This window comes from Salvelinus fontinalis, chromosome 7 (genome assembly GCF_029448725.1).
Source record: "Salvelinus fontinalis isolate EN_2023a chromosome 7, ASM2944872v1, whole genome shotgun sequence".
In the NCBI taxonomy this organism is placed as follows: domain Eukaryota; kingdom Metazoa; phylum Chordata; class Actinopteri; order Salmoniformes; family Salmonidae; genus Salvelinus; species Salvelinus fontinalis.
Window position 1 is genome coordinate 4,805,679 of NC_074671.1, and position 21,598 is coordinate 4,827,276.

General features: G+C 50.7%; 1 protein-coding gene across 2 annotated transcripts in view; it reads right to left on the minus strand.

Annotated features, from left to right (window-relative positions):
* dipk2ab (divergent protein kinase domain 2Ab) overlaps positions 1-21,598 on the minus strand; it is a 114,456-nt gene that overhangs the window by 29,926 nt on the left and 62,932 nt on the right. The gene's annotated exons all lie outside the window — the stretch shown is intronic.

Consider the following 21,598-nt stretch of genomic DNA (forward strand, 5'->3'; position numbering starts at 1 on the left):
GAGCGAGAGAGCGAGAGAGCGAGTGAGTGGAGAGAGATTGAGGGCGGGGTTAATGGGAGCCTAATAGCCAGTGTATTTTGTCTCCCAGATTAGAAAAGATAGTCTGAGATCATACTTGGGTCTGATGCTCCTCTTCTCTTCAGTGAAATGTTAGGGAGGAGGGATGTACAGATTGCAGAGGGACTGCTCTCTCCTATAAGTAGTGGGTTATGACCAGGGGTTGGATTCGCTTCAGGGAACAATTATTATTTATTTTTTTATTTTAATTTTTTTTTATTGTTAAAAAAATAATAATAATTTGAGGAACATAATTGGGAACGAAATTGATCTTCAGTCTTAGATGGGGGAAAAAAAGAGAAAGTGTTGGGAACCAGTTAAAAACGTTTCCAGTCCCACAAAAAATAAAGTGCCTATGCAAAGCCCTCACTGTCACTCAGAAACGTTTTCCATTGTCTGCCTGTCAGCTGGAAACCTTTACCAGTGTGTGTGTAGAATACCTACCCCTCCCCCTCTGAAGCACAGGCTACTGACGTCACAAGCCCCTCCTCTGAAACACAGGCTATTGACGTTACAAGCCCCTCCCCCATCCAAAACACAGGCTACTGACGTTACAAGCCCCTCCCCCTCTGAAACACAGGCTACTGACGTTACAAGCCCCTCTGAAACACAGGCTACTGACGTTACAAGCCCCTCCCCATCTGAAACACAGGCTATTGACGTTACAAGCCCCTCCCCCATCCAAAACACAGGCTATTGACGTTACAAGCCCCTCCCCCTCTGAAACACAGGCTACTAACGTTACAAGCCCCTCTGAAACACAGGCTACTGACGTTACAAGCCCCTCTGAAACACAGGCTACTGACGTTACAAGCCCCTCCCCCTCTGAAACACAGGCTACTGACGTTACAAGCCCCTCCCCCTCTGAAACACAGGCTACTGACATTACAAGCCCCTCCCCCATCTGAAACACAGGCTACTGACGTCAGAAACGCTGAAAAAGGTAGAAATTGCAAATGAAACGTTCCAGCTGGTTTGAGTACCGTGTGGCCTTACATAATTACCCGGTCCCGTCAATCAATAAAACGAGCGTTCCCGCTCTGCTAAAGAGACGTACGATATGCAGTGAAGCTTCACAAAGAAACTTCTGGTTGTTTTACTGGTCGGGACTACAGTGGAATACAGCTGCAGAGCGGCGGTGTACAGTAAACCTATCTGGCATCGTAATACTATCTACGACACAAGACGCACGGCACAGCTAAGTCAAGATGACAGGAAGATATTAAAAACGTTTAGGAAACAATGAACGAGACAACATTTAATATTAAAAAAATCAAGACGAAGTAGGCTACATGTTTTATGAATCAATAAGTCCTTGGTTGTGCTAATTATTAGAAGGCTAGGCTAAGTATAGTGAACATTTGGCCTGGACTCCGTGTGTGTGTGTGTGTGTGTGTGTCCTTGTGTGCGTTTCCATGTGTGTGTAATCCACCCCTAATTATACATCGGCCTACAGTGAACCCTCAATCCACAACGATGTGACGAACACAAAACTCAGGTCACTACAGACACTGGTACATTAGCAGTTAGCCTCCAGGCGGTCAGGCCCAGTGTGCGTCATGTGTTCAGCAGCTAACGCTGTTATAAAACCCAGAGCAAGGCGTGGTGTAATTCTCCGCGTTCCTCCCCTCGTCAAACCCTCCAGGTCAGGACAGGACGGGTCAGGACAGGAAGAGGACATGTCAGGACAGGATGGGCATAGCCAGTAGAGCACATGAGTTCAAACCGCACAGCAGAGTAGCCCACATATACACTAGTGGTGCTGGTTGAATAAAGAGAAAACATTCAAAATCCACCATATCTATATGCTACATTGAGGTTTTATTTCATGATATATATCTCCCACTAGTGAGTAAGAATTAGGGATTAACTGTACGCACAGCGACAAATACACACCTAATCACCAAATACTTTTGGGAAACTGGCCAGAACAAAAATAAATAAAAGTACACATGAGGCAAAAAAAGGACAATGTCAGAGTTTATTTTCTATAAGAGAAAAGCTGCGAAATGGAGAGTTGAAAATAAAGAGGAGGGAAGGCCAGAACAGTAATGTTTGGGAAAGATTTGTACTTAAGTGGTACAAGAGAATGATAGCAGCTACTTCAAAACGACACGTCAAGGGAAAAGTATTGTTTTGAAACTTCAATGGAGTCTTGCAGCAGAAGGGTGGATGGGGAGGGGGGTTAGAGAGAGATAAAACAAACTAGTCTAACTACATTCCAGCTAGTAAGACAAACTTGTTGCTGCCATAGGTTTTCCATCATGCTATCTGGTAGAAGCGGTCTTGACAGTATGAAATCATTGTAAAGAAGCAGCCAAGTTAGCCAGTTAGCGAGGTAAAGTAACAAGGCTAAGCTAGCGAGGTAAAGTAACAAGGCTAAGCTAGCTAGGTAAAGTAACAAGGCTAAGCTAGCGAGCTAAAAGTAACAAGGCTAAGCTAGCGAGCTAAAAGTAACACGGCTAAGCTAGCGAGCTAAAAGTAACACGGCTAAGCTAGCGAGCTAAAGTAACAAGGCTAAGCTAGCGAGATAAAAGTAACAAGGCTAAGTTAGCGAGCTAAAAGTAACAAGGCTAAGCTAGCGAGCTAAAGTAACAAGGCTAAGTTAGCGAGCTAAAAGTAACAAGGCTAAGCCAACGAGCTAAAAGTAACAAGGCTAAGCCAACGAGCTAAAAGTAACAAGGCTAAGCTAGCGAGGTAAAGTAACAAGGCTAAGCTAGCGAGGTAAAGTAACAAGGCTAAGCTAGCGAGGTAAAGTAACAAGGCTAAGCTAGCGAGGTAAAGTAACAAGGCTAAGCTAGCGAGGTAAAGGCTAATTGAGGCTATTCTGCTGAGCTCCCCATCCTTGTCTACATCAACTCCAATCATTTGAAACAGCCTACTCCTTCTCGTTTAGACAACTTCATTCCGTAATAAACTGTGATTCCTTTTTTTTGCATTAATTAGTAATCTCCCACTACACATGGAGCCTCTGAATGTAGTGCTGCTATGATTGGCCGACAGTAACAACAAGATACAGATCTGAGAGGTGTGTAGGCCACCAGTACGGTCTTTATGGGGCACACTCATCAGAACTGTCACGAAACTGTCGTTTTCGTAAAATGTCCAATGTAACGGTCTCTTCTTGTAGTCTATGTAGCAATGCAACATAGATAATAACAAAATAATTAAAATTTAAATAAAATAAAAAGTGACTTGCTAATTTGCTAGCTGGCTTAGCCACTCTCCCAAGTAATCGGATTCGATCATCCTGTCGGATATTCAAATAACCTTGATGTCAACTACACTGAAGCGTTCATCGATTTATGACATTATTCTGCTGAGCAAGGGTTTATTTGGTCCCTCTAATTCTCTTACCTTGCCCTCCCTGGGCACCTGAGCCCCTAGGACTATGCCTCAGGACTACCTGGCCTGATGACTCCTCGCTGTCCCCAGTCCACCTGGTCGTGCTGCTGCTCCAGTTTCAACTGTTCTGCCTGCGGCTATGGAACCCTGACCTGTTCACCGGACATGCTACTTGTCCCAGACCTGCTGTTTTGGACTCACTCACTCCACCTCTGAATATTCAGCTATGAAAAGCCAACTGACATGTACTCCTGAGGTACTTACCTGTTGCACCCTCTACAACCCGGGCACAGCCAGAAGAGGACTGGCCACCCCTCATAGCCTGGTTCCTCTCTAGGTTTCTTCCTAGGTTTTGGCCTTTCTAGGGAGTTTTTCCTAGCCACCGTGCTTCTACACCTGCATTGCTTGCTGTTTGGGGTTTTAGGCTGGGTTTCTGTACATCACTTTGAGATATCAGCTGATGTACGAAGGGCTCTATAAATAAATGTCATTGATTGAAATGTGATTTATGGCAGAAGAGGAACTGCATGTATCTAAATATTATACAAGTGGACTAACAAAATGACTACCGAAACGTCAGAAAACATATTTTAGGCTTAAAAAAAAGATCTATCCTTCTGTCGAAAAAGTGTTTCGCTGTCTCTCACTGTACAACTCATTTCTACTGGTCTATTTGTCAGGTTAGGTTCGCCTGCGGGCCTCAGATTGTCACGTGTAGTTGGGCAGTTGCGAACGTGTTATCATCAACTGCAGTCGGGTGAACGAAATAGCGGACCCTGTACATTATTAACACAAGAGACACCAGATGAAAATAAAAACTTCAGCGACTCTGAATTACACAGCCCTCAAAGGAGGCTTTAAATGGACGAGGCTCCGGGTGTATGACTGCAGGTCTTACACAGCCCTCAACAACTTTAAAAATCTGCTATCCGAGCAGCTAACCGATCGCTGCAGCTGTACATAGTCCATCTGTAAACTACCCACCCAATTTACCTACCTCACCCCCATACTGCTTTTATTTATTTACTTTTCTGCTCTTTTGCACACCAGTATCTCTTCTTGCACATGATCATCTGATGATTTATCACTCCAGTGTTAATCTGCTAAATTGTAATTATTCGATTTATTGCCTACCTCCTCATGCCTTTTGCACACATTGTATATAGATTCTCTTTTTTCTACCATGTTATTGACTTGTTTATTGTTTACTCCATGTGTAACTCTGTGTTGTTGTCTGTTCACACTGCTATGCTTTTTCTTGGCCAGTTGCAAATGAGAACTTGTTCTCAACTAGCCTACCTGGTTAAATAAAGGTGAAATAAAAAAAAAAAAAAAAAAAAAAGAGGCTTTAAATGCACGAGGCTCCGGGTGTATGACTGCAGGTCTGGTGAGATCCCTGGCTGGTAACCTGTCAGCTTCTTCAACTCTGGGCTGTCTCTCCTCTAACTCCTACATTGACCTTGTGATAGTGTGAGTGTGTGTGTGTGTGTGTGGGTCCCGTCTGGCATTTTGCTGGCCATTAAAGTTTAAAGCCAAGAGAGCTCCTCGGACCACACAGGGGAGCAGCCAGTCCAGTCTGGTCCAGCAGCACCAGCTAGCTACCTTCCTGGCAGACAGACACCACCCCCTCCCCCCCTCCCCAGCTAGCTACCTTCCTGGCAGACAGACACCACCCCCTCCCCCCCTCCCCAGCTAGCTACCTTCCTGGCAGACAGACACCACCCTCTCAACCTCCTCTCTTTACCCCCCCCCCCCCTCCCCAGCTAGCTACCTTCCTGGCAGACAGACACCACCCCCCCACCTCCTCTCTTTACCCCCCCCCCCCCCCCCCCCCCTCCCCAGCTAGCTACCTTCCTGGCAGACAGACACCACCCCCTCAACCTCCTCTCTTTACCCCCCCCCCCCCCCTCCCCAGCTAGCTACCTTCCTGGCAGACAGACACCACCCCCCCAACCTCCTCTCTTCACCCCCCCCCCCCCCCCCTCCCCAGCTAGCTACCTTCCTGGCAGACAGACACCACCCTCTCAACCTCCTCTCTTTACCCCCCCCCCCCCCCTCCCCAGCTAGCTACCTTCCTGGCAGACAGACACCACCCCCCCAACCTCCTCTCTTTACCCCCCCCCCCCCCCCTCCCCAGCTAGCTACCTTCCTGGCAGACAGACACCACCCCCTCAACCTCCTCTCTTTACCCCCCCCCCCCCTCCCCAGCTAGCTACCTTCCTGGCAGACAGACACCACCCCCTCAACCTCCTCTCTTTACCCCCCCCCCCCCCCCTCCCCAGCTAGCTACCTTCCTGGCAGACAGACACCACCCCCCTCAACCTCCTCTCTTTACCCCCCCCCCCCCTCCCCAGCTAGCTACCTTCCTGGCAGACAGACACCACCCCCCCAACCTCCTCTCTTCACCCCCCCCCCCCCCCCCTCCCCAGCTAGCTACCTTCCTGGCAGACAGACACCACCCCCTCAACCTCCTCTCTTTACCCCCCCCCCCCCCCTCCCCAGCTAGCTACCTTCCTGGCAGACAGACACCACCCCCTCAACCTCCTCTCTTTACCCCCCCCCCCCCCCCTCCCCAGCTAGCTACCTTCCTGGCAGACAGACACCACCCCCTCAACCTCCTCTCTTTACCCCCCCCCCCCTCCCCAGCTAGCTACCTTCCTGGCAGACAGACACCACCCCCCCACCCCTCCCTCTCTCCTCTTCCTGATTTCTACAATGTCTCTCTTTCTCTGTTCTCCCTCCTCCCTCTACTTTCTGGCACCCTGCAGACATGTGATTCAGAGAGTCCAGTTGACAGGTATTGTGAGAGAAGTGTGTGTGTGTGTGTGTGTGTGTGTGTGTGTGTGTGTGTGTGTGTGTGTGTGTGCCACAGTATTTCATTGTCCACTGACAGAGAGGAAGAGTCTGCTGGGACTCAACCAGTCTCTCTGTATCAGACATGACAGAGAGGAAGAGTCTGCTGGTCTCAACCAGTCTCTCTCTCTGTATCAGACATGACAGAGAGGAAGAGTCTGCTGGTCTCAACCAGTCTCTCTGTATCAGACATGACAGAGAGGAAGAGTCTGCTGGGACTCAACCAGTCTCTCTGTATCAGACATGACAGAGAGGAAGAGTCTGCTGGGACTCAACCAGTCTCTCTGTATCAGACATGACAGAGAGGAAGAGTCTGCTGGGACTCAACCAGTCTCTCTGTATCAGACATGACAGAGAGGAAGAGTCTGCTGGTCTCAACCAGTCTCTCTGTATCAGACATGACAGAGAGGAAGAGTCTGCTGGTCTCAACCAGTCTCTCTGTATCAGACATGACAGAGAGGAAGAGTCTGCTGGGACTCAACCAGTCTCTCTGTATCAGACATGACAGAGAGGAAGAGTCTGCTGGGACTCAACCAGTCTCTCTGTATCAGACATGACAGAGAGGAGGGTCTGCCGGTCTCAACCAGTCTCTCTCTCTGTATCAGACATGACAGAGAGGAAGAGTCTGCTGGTCTCAACCAGTCTCTCTGTATCAGACATGACAGAGAGGAAGAGTCTGCTGGTCTCAACCAGTCTCTCTCTCTGTATCAGACATGACAGAGAGGAAGAGTCTGCTGGTCTCAACCAGTCTCTCTCTCTGTATCAGACATGACAGAGAGGAGGGTCTGCTGGTCTCAACCAGTCTCTCTCTCTGTATCAGACATGACAGAGAGGAGGGTCTGCTGGTCTCAACCAGTCTCTCTCTCTGTATCAGACATGACAGAGAGGAAGAGTCTGCTGGTCTCAACCAGTCTCTCTGTATCAGACATGACAGAGAGGAAGAGTCTGCTGGTCTCAACCAGTCTCTCTCTCTGTATCAGACATGACAGAGAGGAAGAGTCTGCTGGGTCTCAACCAGTCTCTCTCTCTGTATCAGACATGACAGAGAGGAAGAGTCTGCTGGTCTCAACCAGTCTCTCTCTCTGTATCAGACATGACAGAGAGGAAGAGTCTGCTGGTCTCAACCAGTCTCTCTGTATCAGACATGACAGAGAGGAAGAGTCTGCTGGTCTCAACCAGTCTCTCTGTATCAGACATGACAGAGAGGAAGGGTCTGCTGGACTCAACCAGTCTCTCTCTCTGTATCAGACATGACAGAGAGGAAGAGTCTGCTGGTCTCAACCAGTCTCTCTGTATCAGACATGACAGAGAGGAGGGTCTGCTGGTCTCAACCAGTCTCTCTGTATCAGACATGACAGAGAGGAAGAGTCTGCTGGTCTCAACCAGTCTCTCTCTCTGTATCAGACATGACAGAGAGGAGGGTCTGCTGGTCTCAACCAGTCTCTCTCTCTGTATCAGACATGACAGAGAGGAGGGTCTGCTGGTCTCAACCAGTCTCTCTCTCTGTATCAGACATGACAGAGAGGAAGAGTCTGCTGGTCTCAACCAGTCTCTCTGTATCAGACATGACAGAGAGGAAGAGTCTGCTGGTCTCAACCAGTCTCTCTCTCTGTATCAGACATGACAGAGAGGAAGAGTCTGCTGGGTCTCAACCAGTCTCTCTCTCTGTATCAGACATGACAGAGAGGAAGAGTCTGCTGGGACTCAACCAGTCTCTCTGTATCAGACATGACAGAGAGGAAGAGTCTGCTGGTCTCAACCAGTCTCTCTGTATCAGACATGACAGAGAGGAAGAGTCTGCTGGTCTCAACCAGTCTCTCTGTATCAGACATGACAGAGAGGAAGAGTCTGCTGGGACTCAACCAGTCTCTCTGTATCAGACATGACAGAGAGGAAGAGTCTGCTGGGACTCAACCAGTCTCTCTGTATCAGACATGACAGAGAGGAGGGTCTGCCGGTCTCAACCAGTCTCTCTCTCTGTATCAGACATGACAGAGAGGAAGAGTCTGCTGGTCTCAACCAGTCTCTCTGTATCAGACATGACAGAGAGGAAGAGTCTGCTGGTCTCAACCAGTCTCTCTCTCTGTATCAGACATGACAGAGAGGAAGAGTCTGCTGGTCTCAACCAGTCTCTCTCTCTGTATCAGACATGACAGAGAGGAGGGTCTGCTGGTCTCAACCAGTCTCTCTCTCTGTATCAGACATGACAGAGAGGAGGGTCTGCTGGTCTCAACCAGTCTCTCTCTCTGTATCAGACATGACAGAGAGGAAGAGTCTGCTGGTCTCAACCAGTCTCTCTGTATCAGACATGACAGAGAGGAAGAGTCTGCTGGTCTCAACCAGTCTCTCTCTCTGTATCAGACATGACAGAGAGGAAGAGTCTGCTGGGTCTCAACCAGTCTCTCTCTCTGTATCAGACATGACAGAGAGGAAGAGTCTGCTGGTCTCAACCAGTCTCTCTCTCTGTATCAGACATGACAGAGAGGAAGAGTCTGCTGGTCTCAACCAGTCTCTCTGTATCAGACATGACAGAGAGGAAGAGTCTGCTGGTCTCAACCAGTTCTCTCTGTATCAGACATGACAGAGAGGAAGGGTCTGCTGGACTCAACCAGTCTCTCTCTCTGTATCAGACATGACAGAGAGGAAGAGTCTGCTGGTCTCAACCAGTCTCTCTGTATCAGACATGACAGAGAGGAGGGTCTGCTGGTCTCAACCAGTCTCTCTGTATCAGACATGACAGAGAGGAAGAGTCTGCTGGTCTCAACCAGTCTCTCTCTCTGTATCAGACATGACAGAGAGGAGGGTCTGCTGGTCTCAACCAGTCTCTCTCTCTGTATCAGACATGACAGAGAGGAGGGTCTGCTGGTCTCAACCAGTCTCTCTCTCTGTATCAGACATGACAGAGAGGAAGAGTCTGCTGGTCTCAACCAGTCTCTCTGTATCAGACATGACAGAGAGGAAGAGTCTGCTGGTCTCAACCAGTCTCTCTCTCTGTATCAGACATGACAGAGAGGAAGAGTCTGCTGGTCTCAACCAGTCTCTCTCTCTGTATCAGACATGACAGAGAGGAGGGTCTGCTGGTCTCAACCAGTCTCTCTCTCTGTATCAGACATGACAGAGAGGAGGGTCTGCTGGTCTCAACCAGTCTCTCTCTCTGTATCAGACATGACAGAGAGGAAGAGTCTGCTGGTCTCAACCAGTCTCTCTGTATCAGACATGACAGAGAGGAAGAGTCTGCTGGTCTCAACCAGTCTCTCTCTCTGTATCAGACATGACAGAGAGGAAGAGTCTGCTGGGTCTCAACCAGTCTCTCTCTCTGTATCAGACATGACAGAGAGGAAGAGTCTGCTGGTCTCAACCAGTCTCTCTCTCTGTATCAGACATGACAGAGAGGAAGAGTCTGCTGGTCTCAACCAGTCTCTCTGTATCAGACATGACAGAGAGGAAGAGTCTGCTGGTCTCAACCAGTCTCTCTGTATCAGACATGACAGAGAGGAAGGGTCTGCTGGACTCAACCAGTCTCTCTCTCTGTATCAGACATGACAGAGAGGAAGAGTCTGCTGGTCTCAACCAGTCTCTCTGTATCAGACATGACAGAGAGGAGGGTCTGCTGGTCTCAACCAGTCTCTCTGTATCAGACATGACAGAGAGGAAGAGTCTGCTGGTCTCAACCAGTCTCTCTGTATCAGACATGACAGAGAGGAGGGTCTGCTGGTCTCAACCAGTCTCTCTGTATCAGACATGACAGAGAGGAAGAGTCTGCTGGTCTCAACCAGTCTCTCTGTATCAGACATGACAGAGAGGAAGAGTCTGCTGGTCTCAACCAGTCTCTCTGTATCAGACATGACAGAGAGGAAGAGTCTGCTGGTCTCAACCAGTCTCTCTGTATCAGACATGACAGAGAGGAAGAGTCTGCTGGTCTCAACCAGTCTCTCTGTATCAGACATGACAGAGAGGAAGAGTCTGCTGGTCTCAACCAGTCTCTCTCTCTGTATCAGACATGACAGAGAGGAAGAGTCTGCTGGTCTCAACCAGTCTCTCTCTCTGTATCAGACATGACAGAGAGGAGGGTCTGCTGGTCTCAACCAGTCTCTCTGTATCAGACATGACAGAGAGGAAGAGTCTGCTGGTCTCAACCAGTCTCTCTCTCTGTATCAGACATGACAGAGAGGAAGAGTCTGCTGGTCTCAACCAGTCTCTCTCTCTGTATCAGACATGACAGAGAGGAAGAGTCTGCTGGGTCTCAACCAGTCTCTCTCTCTGTATCAGACATGACAGAGAGGAAGAGTCTGCTGGTCTCAACCAGTCTCTCTCTCTGTATCAGACATGACAGAGAGGAAGAGTCTGCTGGTCTCAACCAGTCTCTCTCTCTGTATCAGACATGACAGAGAGGAAGAGTCTGCTGGTCTCAACCAGTCTCTCTCTCTGTATCAGACATGACAGAGAGGAAGAGTCTGCTGGTCTCAACCAGTCTCTCTCTCTGTATCAGACATGACAGAGAGGAAGAGTCTGCTGGGTCTCAACCAGTCTCTCTCTCTGTATCAGACATGACAGAGAGGAGGGTCTGCTGGTCTCAACCAGTCTCTCTCTCTGTATCAGACATGACAGAGAGGAAGAGTCTGCTGGTCTCAACCAGTCTCTCTCTCTGTATCAGACATGACAGAGAGGAGGGTCTGCTGGTCTCAACCAGTCTCTCTCTCTGTATCAGACATGACAGAGAGGAGGGTCTGCTGGTCTCAACCAGTCTCTCTCTCTGTATCAGACATGACAGAGAGGAAGAGTCTGCTGGTCTCAACCAGTCTCTCTCTCTGTATCAGACATGACAGAGAGGAAGGGTAAACACCAAGTCCATAGCTGACAGCAACTGTCTGTACTTGTGTGCGATAGACAGTGGAAAAAGTGTGTGTGTGTGTGTGTGTGTGTGTGTGTGTGTGTGTGTGTGTGTGTGTGTGAGAGAAATACTGTGCGTGATTCCATATCCACACATGTATATTAACCCCACTGATGAAAATGGTTTAGCTAGTTCTGACTCTGGTCTATAAAAGCAGGATGAGGAAATGGGAGCATGCCGAGACAGGTTCCTTAGATTCTGGCTTTGGCAGAGGACCCTGGGCCCCGGCCGACCCTGGGCCCCGACCGACCCTGGGGCCCGACCGACCCTGGGGCCCGACCGACCCTGGGGCCCCGACCGACCCTGGGGCCCCGACCGACCCTGGGGCCCCGACCGACCCTGGGGCCCCGACCGACCCTGGGCCCCGACCAACTCTGGGCCCTGACCAGCCGACCTGCTCTAAGCCCCGACCAGCCGACCTGCTCTAAGCCACAGTGCATCCAGCCACCTCATAAATCCCAGCCTGAAGACCGGGCTTACATTAAGAGGAGTGTGTGTGTGTGTGTGTGTGTGTGTGTGTGTGTGTGTGTGTGTGTGTGTGTGTGTGTGTGCGTGTGTGTGAGTGTGTGTGTGTGTGTGCGTGGACTCTGAGGATAGGTTGCGGTCCAGGCCACCGGGTAGAAGCAGCCTGAGCGAGCAGGAAGTTGGCTCCAGACCTGAGGGTTGTGGCGAGGACAGAAAGCTAGCCGTGGTGTGTTCCATCAAAAGGTGCAGAGACATGTGACATAGACGGGGGACCATTCAAAAGGATGCACACTACTGTTAATAATGCTACAAATGGTTTCTATTGTCGACTGAACAGAGGACTAGAGACACATTTCACTCTCTAAACCATGTTCACTCTCTCTAATCCTGTTGCCCTTAGAACCATATTCACTCTCTCTAATGCTGTTGCCCTTAGAACCATGTTCTCTATCTCTAATCCTGTTGCCCTTAGAACCATGTTCTCTATCTCTAATCCTGTTGCCCTTGGAACCATGTTCTCTATCTCTAATCCTGTTGCCCTTGGAACCATGTTCTCTATCTCTAATGCTGTTGCCCTTAGAACCATATTCACTCTCTCTAATGCTGTTGCCCTTAGAACCCTGTTGCCCTTAGAACCATGTTCTCTATCTATAATCCTGTTGCCCTTAGAACCATGTTCACTCTCTATCTCTAATCCTGTTGCCCTTAGAACCATATTCACTCTCTAATGCTGTTGCCCTTAGAACCATGTTCTCTATCTCTAATGCTGTTGCCCTTAGAACCATGTTCTCTATCTCTAATGCTGTTGCCCTTAGAACCATGTTCTCTCTAATCCTGTTGCCCTTAGAACCATGTTCACTCTAATCCTGTTGCCCTTAGAACTATGTTCTCTATCTCTAATGCTGTTGCCCTTAGAACTATGTTCTCTATCTCTAATGCTGTTGCCCTTAGAACCATGTTCACTATCTCTAATCCTGTTGCCCTTAGAACCATGTTCACTCTAATCCTGTTGCCCTTAGAACCATGTTCACTCTAATCCTGTTGCCCTTAGAACCATATTCACTCTCTCTAATGCTGTTGCCCTTAGAACCATGTTCTCTATCTCTAATCCTGTTGCCCTTAGAACCATGTTCTCTATCTCTAATCCTGTTGCCCTTGGAACCATGTTCTCTATCTCTAATCCTGTTGCCCTTGGAACCATGTTCTCTATCTCTAATGCTGTTGCCCTTAGAACCATATTCACTCTCTCTAATGCTGTTGCCCTTAGAACCCTGTTGCCCTTAGAACCATGTTCTCTATCTATAATCCTGTTGCCCTTAGAACCATGTTCACTCTCTATCTCTAATCCTGTTGCCCTTAGAACCATATTCACTCTCTAATGCTGTTGCCCTTAGAACCATGTTCTCTATCTCTAATGCTGTTGCCCTTAGAACCATGTTCTCTATCTCTAATGCTGTTGCCCTTAGAACCATGTTCTCTCTAATCCTGTTGCCCTTAGAACCATGTTCACTCTAATCCTGTTGCCCTTAGAACTATGTTCTCTATCTCTAATGCTGTTGCCCTTAGAACTATGTTCTCTATCTCTAATGCTGTTGCCCTTAGAACCATGTTCACTATCTCTAATCCTGTTGCCCTTAGAACCATGTTCACTCTAATCCTGTTGCCCTTAGAACCATGTTCACTCTAATCCTGTTGCCCTTAGAACCATGTTCTCTATCTCTAATCCTGTTGCCCTTAGAACCATGTTCTCTATCTCTAATCCTGTTGCCCTTAGAACCATGTTCTCTATCTCTAATCATGTTGCCCTTAGAACCATGTTCACTATCTCTAATCATGTTGCCCTTAGAACCATGTTCACTATCTCTAATCATGTTGCCCTTAGAACCATGTTCACTATCTCTAATCATGTTGCCCTTAGAACCATGTTCACTATCTCTAATCAGGTTGCCCTTAGAACCATGTTCACTATCTCTAATCAGGTTGCCCTTAGAACCATGTTCTCTATCTCTAATCCGGTTGCCCTTAGAACCATGTTCACTCTCTCTAATCCGGTTGCCCTTAGAACCATGTTCTCTATCTCTAATCCTGTTGCCCTTAGAACCATGTTCTCTCTAATCCTGTTGCCCTTAGAACCATGTTCACTCTAATCCTGTTGCCCTTAGAACCATGTTCACTCTAATCCTGTTGCCCTTAGAACCATGTTCTCTATCTCTAATGCTGTTGCCCTTAGAACCATGTTCACTATCTCTAATCCGGTTGCCCTTAGAACCATATTCTCTATCTCTAATCCGGTTGCCCTTAGAACCATATTCTCTATCTCTAATCCGGTTGCCCTTAGAACCATGTTCACTCTCTCTAATCCGGTTGCCCTTAGAACCATGTTCACTCTCTCTAAACCGGTTGCCCTTAGAACCATGTTCTCTATCTCTAATCCGGTTGCCCTTAGAACCATGTTCTCTATCTCAAATCCGGTTGCCCTTAGAACCATGTTCTCTATCTCTAAACCGGTTGCCCTTAGAACCATGTTCTCTATCTCTAATCTGGTTGCCCTTAGAACCATGTTCTCTATCTCTAAACCGGTTGCCCTTAGAACCATGTTCTCTATCTCTAATCCGGTTGCCCTTAGAACCATGGCAGCACTGTGTCACAGTGTTGCATCAGATTTCACCTGCCTGCAGAGCTGGTAAATTAAGTAGGCCATGATAAGAGACGGAGAAACTCTACTACACCAGACAGGGAGTGAGAGAGTGAGACAGCGAGAAAGTGAGAGAGTAGGGAGGGAGGGAGAGGCCACAGGAACAGCCACCGACATTTAACTAACCAAACACAGCTGCCGTGGTGTGTGTCTGTGTTGAGGGGAATCAAGTAACGCAAGCAGCAGTCTGGCCCATTCATTGAAGAGGGAAGAATACAAGGGTTCTGGTTGGTGGGACCAGCATCCCCCCCCCCCTCCCTCTACACTCAGTCTCCCCTAGTGGACCAGCACCCCCCCTCTACCTCCCTCCCACTATCCCTCTACACTCAGTCTCCCCCAGTGGACCAGCAGACCCCCACCCCCCCTCAGTCTCCCCCAGTGGACCAGCACCCCCCCTCAGTCTCCCCCAGTGGACCAGCAGACCCCCCTCCCTCTAAACTCAGTCTCCCCCAGTGGACCACCCCCCCCCCCCCCCCCCCCCCCCCCCCAGTGGACCAGCCCCCCATCCCCCCCTCATTGGACCAGCCCCCCAACCCCCCCTCATTGGACCAGCCCCCCCCCCCCCCCTCAGTGGACCAGCCCCCCCCTCAGTGGACCATCCCCCCCCTCAGTGGACCAGCCCCCCCCCCCCCCTCAGTGGACCAGCCCCCCCCCCCCCCCCCCCCTCCCAGCAGCAGCCTAAATACCTCTGTCTTATCCTACCATGATCCAGTCAGTACATAAAGACCTTGCAGAACAATTAAAGAGCCTGGTTAAGCCCGTCTCTGATGTACTTACACGGCATCTGACTCCCCCAGACTCCAAAACAAAAGATGCTTATCGCACACTAGTAACAACTTAACCCTTTACACTCGTGGAAATTGGTCTATAGTGCATTCGGAAAGTTTTCAGACCACTTGAATTATTTGTCACAGCCTTCTTCTAAAATGTATTATGTTAAATGTTTTTCCTCATCAATCTACACACAATACACCATAATGACATCACAATACCCAAAATTATCACAATACCCCATAATGACATCACAATACCCCATAATGGCATCACAATACCCCATAATGGCATCACAATACCCCATAATGGCATCACAATACCACATAATGACATCACAATACCACATAATGACATCACAATACCCCATCATGACAAAGTGAAAACGATAAGTATTCAGACCCTCAGAGTCATCTTGTTGCCATTGATCATCCTTGAGAGGTTTCTACTACTTGATTGGACCTGTGGTAAATTCTATTGATTGGACATGATTTGGAAAGGCGCACAGCTGTCTATATAAGGTCCCACAGTTGACAGTGCATGTCAGAGTAAAGACCAAGCCATGAGGTCAAAGGAATTGTCCGTAGAGCTTCGAGACAGGATTGTGTCGAGGCACAGATCTGGGGAAGGGTACCAAAAACATGTCTGCAGCATTGAAGGTCCCCAAGAACACAGTGGCCTCCATCCTTCTTAAATGGAAGAAGTTTGGAACCACCAAGACTCTTCCTAGAGCTGGCCACCGGGGCAAAACTGAGCAATCGGGGGAGAAGGGCCTTGGTCAGGGAGGTGACCAAGAGCCTAATGGTCACTGACAGAGCTCCAGAGTTCCTCTGTGGCGGTGGGAGAACCTTCCAGAAGGACAACAATCTCTGCAGCACTTCACCAATCAGGCCTTTATGGTAGAGTGGCCAGACGGAAACCACTCCTCAGTAAAAGGCACATGACAGACCGCTTGGAGTTTGTTAAAAGGCACCTAAAGGACTCAGACCATGAGAAACAAGATTCTCTGGTCTGATGAAGCCAAGATTGAACTATTTGGCCTGAATGTCAAGCATCACGTCTGGAGGAAACCTGGCACCAACCCAACGGTGAAGCATGGTGGTGGCAGCATCATGATGTGGAGATGTTTTTCAGCAGCAGGGACTGAGAGACTAGTTAGGATCAAGGGAAAGATGAACAGAGCAAAGTACAAAGAGATCCTTGATGAAAACCTGCTCCAGAGCCCTCAGGACCTCAGACTGGGGTGAATGTTAGTCTACCAACGGGACAATGACCCTAAGCAGAGGAGTTGCTTCGGGATAAGTCTCTCAATGTCCTTGAATGACCCAGCCAGAGCCCGGACTTGAACCCGATCGAACATCTCTGGAGAGACCTGAAAATAGCTGTGCAGCGACGCTCCCCATTCAACCTGACAGAGCTTGAGGATCTGCAGAGAAGAATGGGAGAAATTCCCTAAATACAGGTGTGCCAAGCTTGTAGGATCATACCCAAGAAGACTCGAGGCTGTAATCACTGCCAAAGTTGCTTCAACAAAGTACTGAGTAAAGGGTCTGAATACTTATGTAAATGTGCTCTTACTTAATTTGTAATAGATTTGCAAAAAGAAAATTAAAAAACATTTTTTTTGGTTTTGTCATTATGTTGTCTGTAGATTGAGGAAAAACATGTTTTAAAAAAAATCCATTTTAGAATAAGGCTGTAACGTAACAAAATGTGGACCAACAGTCTGAATACTTACCCGAATGCGTCGTGTACGAATAGTGCCAAAATGAAAAAGACAACTATAAAAAAAAAAACATTGGCACATTTGGACTCACGGGTTTGTGGTTTCGCTCGTACGACATCACAGCAGCATCTTTCGGGAAACACATCGACACCTATCGATTAAACAGCGCTGTCCTCACTCAGACGTCCACACGTGCAGACGTAAAAGCAGGAGGGGCGGGGGCATCTTGTCAGAGCGCAGTTGACAACGGCTGTCAGTCAAAAACACACACAGAGCTCAGATTTCATATATAGCGTGTTACTGTACACAGCCACTGCGTTCCGATTTTGCCGCTTATCAAATGACAAAAAAGCGGCCATTTTCAACCTGTATACAGGATGCCGGGCTGTGAGGGAAAGGGCTACATTCAGCAGACAGACAGTAGACAGAGATGAGGGGGTGGGGGGGGGGCACAGCAGAGGAAAGCCTGGAGGGACGAGGAACTGAAGAGGTTTAATGACTTGGACTAGCAGCGAGCGGAAACGAATGGTTGTTGTCACTAATCAAATAAAACCAGGGCTTTGCTCTCCCATAAATATCTGACCTAGTATACTTGGCATTGAGGTTATTGGTTTACATTGGGTTTGTTTCAGGGAGAGGGAGGTGAAGAGGGACTGGGAGAGGGAGGTGAAGAGGGACTGGGAGAGGGAGGTGGAGAGGGACTGGGAGAGGGAGGTGGAGAGGGACTGGGAGAGGGACTGGGAGAGGGACTGGGAGAGGGACTGGGAGAGGGACTGGGAGAGGGACTGGGAGAGGGAGGTGGAGAGGGACTGGGAGAGGGAGGTGAAGAGGGAGAGGGAGGTGAAGAGGGAGGTGGAGAGGGAGGTGAAGAGGGAGGTGAAGAGGGAGGTGGAGAGGGAGGTGGAGAGGGAGGTGGAGAGGGAGGTGGAGAGGGAGGTGGAGAGGGAGGTGGAGAGGGAGGTGGAGAGGGAGGTGGAGAGGGAGGTGGAGAGGGAGGTGGAGAGGGAGGTGGAGAGGGACTGGGAGAGGGAGGTGAAGAGGGAGGTGAAGAGGGACTGGGAGAGGGAGGTGAAGAGGGACTGGGAGAGGGACTGGGAGAGGGAGGTGAAGAGGGACGGGGAGAGGGAGGTGAAGAGGGACGGGGAGAGGGAGGTGAAGAGGGACGGGGAGAGGGAGGTGAAGAGGGACGGGGAGAGGGACTGGGAGAGGGAGGTGAAGAGGGACGGGGAGAGGGAGGTGAAGAGGGACTGGGAGAGGGAGGTGAAGAGTGACGGGGAGAGGGAGGTGAAGAGGGACGGGGAGAGGGAGGTGAAGAGGGACTGGGAGAGGGAGGTGGAGAGGGACTGGGAGAGGGAGGTGGAGAGGGACTGGGAGAGGGAGGTGGAGAGGGACTGGGAGAGGGAGGTGGAGAGGGACTGGGAGAGGGACTGGGAGAGGGACTGGGAGAGGGAGGTGGAGAGGGACTGGGAGAGGGACTGGGAGAGGGACTGGGAGAGGGAGGTGGAGAGGGACTGGGAGAGGGAGGTGAAGAGGGAGAGGGAGGTGAAGAGGGAGGTGGAGAGGGAGGTGAAGAGGGAGGTGAAGAGGGAGGTGAAGAGGGAGGTGGAGAGGGAGGTGGAGAGGGAGGTGGAGAGGGAGGTGGAGAGGGAGGTGGAGAGGGAGGTGGAGAGGGAGGTGGAGAGGGAGGTGGAGAGGGAGGTGAAGAGGGAGGTGAAGAGGGACTGGGAGAGGGAGGTGAAGAAGGACTGGGAGAGGGACTGGGAGAGGGAGGTGAAGAGGGACGGGGAGAGGGAGGTGAAGAGGGACGGGGAGAGGGAGGTGAAGAGGGACGGGGAGAGGGACTGGGAGAGGGAGGTGAAGAGGGACGGGGAGAGGGAGGTGAAGAGGGACTGGGAGAGGGAGGTGAAGAGTGACGGGGAGAGGGAGGTGAAGAGGGACGGGGAGAGGGAGGTGAAGAGGGACTGGGAGAGGGAGGTGAAGAGTGACGGGGAGAGGGAGGTGAAGAGGGACGGGGAGAGGGAGGTGGAGAGGGACTGGGAGAGGGAGGTGGAGAGGGACGGGGAGAGAGACAGGGGGAGGGGGAGAGAGACGCAGGGGGGACCTAGTATACTTGGCATTGAGGTCAGTGGTTTACATTGGGTTTGTTTCATGAAAGCAGATGAGCATTATATTAGATTACACCTCTCTCCCCCCCACCCCTCTCCTCCTCCCAGCCCCCCCCCCCATGCGTGTCTCTATCTCCTCCTCCCCATCCATGTATTTCTCTCTCCTCCTCCCCCTCCCCGTCCCCCCCTGCGTCTCTCTCTCCTCCTCCCCATCCATGTTCCTCTCCCCATCCTCCCCATCCACGTATCTCTCTCCTCCTCCCCCTCCCCGTCCCCCCCTGCGTCTCTCTCTCCTCCTCCCCATCCATGTTCCTCTCCCCATCCTCCCCATCCACGTATCTCTCTCCTCCTCCCAGCCCCCCCCCCCCCGCGTCTCTCTCTCCTCCTCCCCCTCCACCTCCCTCTCCCAGTCCCTCTCCCCGTCCCTCTCCACCTCCCTCTCTCCCAGTCCCTCTCCCTGAAACAAACCCAATGTAAACCACTAACCTCAATGCCAAGTATACTAGGTCAGATATTTATGGGAGAGCAAAGCCCTGGTTTTATTTGATTAGTGACAACGACCATTCGTTCTGCTCGCTGGTTGTCCAAGTCATTAACCTCTTCAGTTCCTCGTCCCTCCAGGCTTTCCTCTGCTGTGTCCCCCCCACCCCCTCATCTCTCTCCCCCTTCCTCCCTCAGTTAGCTCCCAGCGTTTGAGGCCAACGTGTTCTTTCATGTCAGGTGAAGTGAGAGGGAGACGCTAAGGGGGGTATGGGACCAGCGTCTCAAGCACAGATTTTAGTCTGGAGGAGATGAGTGCTGTACCCTTGACTGACTTAACCCTACAGGCCTGTCGTGTCGTATTGCGGGCTTCACTGAGCAGACACGGCTTTGGCTCGCAGAGTTACCACAGTCACATGCTCTCAGGGAGCGATGGGTGAATCGTGCTAATTTAAGTCCGGATAGGTGCCAATTTAACCAGCTAACCAGCCTGGAATAATCTATTAAACATGACCTACACCTGATGCCTCACTTCCCCGCTCTCTCTCCCCCCTTCCTCCCTCCCTCTCCATCCATCCCTCCCTCCCTCCATTCCTCCCTCCCTCTCCATCCCTCCCTCCCTCCCTCTCCATCCCTCTCCATCCCTCCCTCTCCATCCATCCCTCCCTCTCCATCCATCCCTCCCTCCCCCCTCCCTCCCCATCCCTCCCTCCCTCCCCATCCCTCCCTCCCTCCCCATCCCTCCCTCCCCATCCCTCCCTCCCTCCCCATCCCTCCCTCCCTCCCCATCCCTCCCTCCCCATCCCTCCCTCCCTCCCCATCCCTCCCTCCCCATCCCTCCCTCCCTCCCCATCCCTCCCTCCCCTCCATCCCTCCCCTCTCCATCCCTCCCTCCTCCATCCCTCCCTCCCTCTCCATCCCTCCCTCCCTCCCTCTCCATCCCTCTCCATCCCTCCCTCTCCATCCATCCATCCCTCCCTCTCCATCCATCCATCCCTCCCTCTCCATCCATCCATCCCTCCCTCTCCATCCATCCATCCCTCCCTCTCCATCCATCCCTCCATCCCTCCCCCCTCCCTCCCCATCCCTCCCTCCCTCTCCATCCCTCCCATCCCTCCCTCCCCTCTCCATCCCTCCCTCCCTCCCCTCTCCATCCCTCCCTCCCTCCCCTCTCCATCCCTCCCTCTCCATCCATCCATCCCTCCCTCTCCATCCATCCATCCCTCCCTCTCCATCCATCCCTCCATCCCTCCCCCCTCCCTCCCCATCCCTCCCTCCCTCTCCATCCCTCCCATCCCTCCCTCCCCTCTCCATCCCTCCCTCCCTCCCCTCTCCATCCCTCCCTCTATCCCCCTCTCCATCCCTCCCTCCCTCCCCTCTCCATCCCTCCCTCCCTCCCCTCTCCATCCCTCCCTCCCTCCCCTCTCCATCCCTCCCTCCCTCCCCTCTCCATCCCTCCCTCCCTCCATCCATCCCTCCCTCCATCCCTCCCTCTCCAGCCAACCAGAGGAAGACCAGCAGACAAAGGCAAATGGAATTTTCAAAGAAAGTCCTGGCCAATATTTGAGTAGACCTCAGTTGGTGCGTTCCTCTATAAAGGAAGTGAAAGGGCTGAGAAATCTAACAGGAAGTCACATTCCATTAACCAGTGTTCTGGTATCACATCTGTACATATAAACAATGAAATGGATTAAATAGACTGTGATGCAATTTTTGGAGGGAAAAACTCCTACAGAAGTCGGAACAACACAAAAGGTGTTTGGAAGACTAAAACACAATAAAACATTTATGTTGGACGTCACATTTCACAAGGAGATCCTGGTACTGCGGCCTTCGTTTGGTTCGTCTCCCATAACTATATATTCCTGAAAGTCAAATCGTCTTCCACACGACCCGGTTCAGAGTGCATCTTCAACAGCACGGGCAGAAAAGGCGTCGAGGGCCAACTGGTAAACACAGAAGATTGTTTTCCACTGACAAAGAGAGTCTAGTTTACCCAGCTCTCAGTTACAGAACCGGCCCGTTACAGCCCGTCTCTGGAAACAGAACCGGCCCGTTACAGCCCGTCTCTGGATACAGAACGGGCCCGTTACAGCCCGTCTCTGGATACAGAACGGGCCCGTTACAGCCCGTCTCTGGATACAGAACCGGCCCGTTACAGCCCGTCTCTGGTAACAGAACCGGCCCGTTACAGCCCGTCTCTGGTAACA